The sequence below is a fragment of the Galeopterus variegatus genome, unplaced genomic scaffold, assembly GCF_000696425.1.
Source record: "Galeopterus variegatus unplaced genomic scaffold, G_variegatus-3.0.2 Scaffold2060, whole genome shotgun sequence".
NCBI lineage: Eukaryota > Metazoa > Chordata > Mammalia > Dermoptera > Cynocephalidae > Galeopterus > Galeopterus variegatus.
The window spans coordinates 159,276-161,448 of NW_007728171.1; positions in this window are offsets into that span (position 1 = coordinate 159,276).

Genomic DNA, 2,173 nt, shown 5'->3' on the forward strand with positions numbered 1-2,173 from the left:
TAAGGGTATGTCCAGGAGAGCACTGGAGGGCTTTGGGGGGTGGGGGTGTTGGGGGAGTCTTCGAGAGAGTTGTATAAATTCTCACAGAAGTTCAAGTTCTATTGGCTGTTTAGCCTTGTGAGGCTAATGCTTGACCTGCGGTCTCATATTTAATAGGTAAGGCGAGGCTACTCAAAGAGTGATCCGTGGACTGAAGCAAGTTCTTCAAATTCTTGCCTGTCTATAATGAGATCAATGTAAAAAAAAATTGAGTATATATTTAAAAAACTTCCATAGCAATTTGATAGAGTAATTTTATGTCTGTTGAATGTAATTATAAAAATTTGGGGTTTGTTTTGTATGTTTGCTACTCCTTTTTCTAGTAATCTTTATTGTGTCTTACAAAAATGTTCCTTTCTTTAATAGATGGGGGAAAAAATACTTCACAGATGGATAGAAGCGCTGAGTCAGGGCAGGCATGGTGCTGAATGCATTAAATTCCAAGACTAGGGGATAGTCCCAGGAGGACACATCTAGGAAGGTAATATGAGTGATAAGGGATGCCTGCTGTGTAGGACTTTTCTGCCTTCTCTTACCTGTCTCCATTCAGGAAACCAGTCTTCTTGGCCTAAAAATTCACGCCTCTGACTGGTCTTCAAGCCCTGAGATTGGTGGTCATTAGATTAATGAACTATGACACCACCCTGTCCATTAAGGGCACTGGCTATGCAGCTTAAAGATGTTTGACTTGATCAGACATCGAAAGTACTTTGAAGGAGAACGATGAGTGGTTATAGTACATGTGAAAGTCAGAGCCATTGAGAAGTGTGACAGACCACAATGAATGCATGGACAGTTGTGCGCTGCATAACAAGAGTTTGGTCAACAGTGGACCACATATGCAACGGTGGTTGGAGCAGTAGGCTATATCATGTAGCCTAGGTGTGTAGTAGGCTATACTATCTAGGTTTGTACACTCTATGATGTTCACACAACGACTAACAAAACATTTCTCAGAATGTATTCCCATTGTTAAGTGATGCATGACTGTACCAACACTGGCACCGAGGGGATTTAAACACAAAGTCCAGGGCTGGCCCCGTGGCTCATTTGGGAGAGTGTGGCGCTGGTAGCACCGAGGCTGCAGGTTCGGATCCTATATAGGGACGGCTGGTGCACTCACTGGCTGAGTGTGGTGCAGACGACACCAAGCCGAGAGTTGCAATCCCCTTACTGGTCAAAAACAAAAGCAAAAACAAAAACAAACAAACACAAAGTCCAGATTTCAGAGGTCTTCCATTACATTTGCTCTCACTTTCTGAGAATCCAAGGTAGTAATTTCAAGCAGAATGGAATTGGCAGGATTGAACTTTGATGTATTTGATGGCAATTCCAGACCACATATTGTAAGTGAAAGTTGGTGGGTGGAGAAATCCCTGGAGGCAGGAGGCTTTCCTGTTTACCAGGGTTGGTCCTATGGGGATGGAGGGGGATGGACAGCAGACACTGACTCAGTTGCCAATATCTACATTTGCTGCATACTCGAGTTACATGGAGTAGTGGCCTGCCTTAGGTTTGATTAAAGACATAGGTTTCATGGCTTGTGGTAATTAAAAGAAGTCATTTGGAAGTGGGCTGGGATAGATCTCATACTGCTGTTCACTCCTCTAAGGTTACCCTGCAGTGTACCAACAAAAGAGACTTCACACTTCCAAAATCTCTGGAGATGAACTGTATATTTTACTACTCATTGCAGTGTTTAACTGGCCTTAGGTCAGAAATGTCCTTCTATAACTAAGTAAAATCTTAAGGCTGTGACTTAAATCCATTTTCACTCAGCAGACAGCTAAATGCAAATACAGAAAAACTTGTGGTGGCTTCATGACCGTTAGGTATAATTTCTTGCATTTGAAATGTCACCTCTCCCAGAGTGATGGTGATGCAAAGGATTATTCAAAGCCCAGTTCTTCTCAGCAGTGAGAGGCCCCAAAGGGGTTAATTTCCAGGAACCCTCAAGAGAGCAGCATTCCTTGGAAAATAACACTGAACTACAGTTTTCTCTCAGTATTTATTCTCCAGGCCAGAAAGTTACAGAAAAGGAACATAGTTGGTTACAAAAAGAACAGTAAGATGATTGTCATGGTAACAATCACTAGGTTTAGCTGCACCAAGGACATCTGCCCTTAGAACAAGC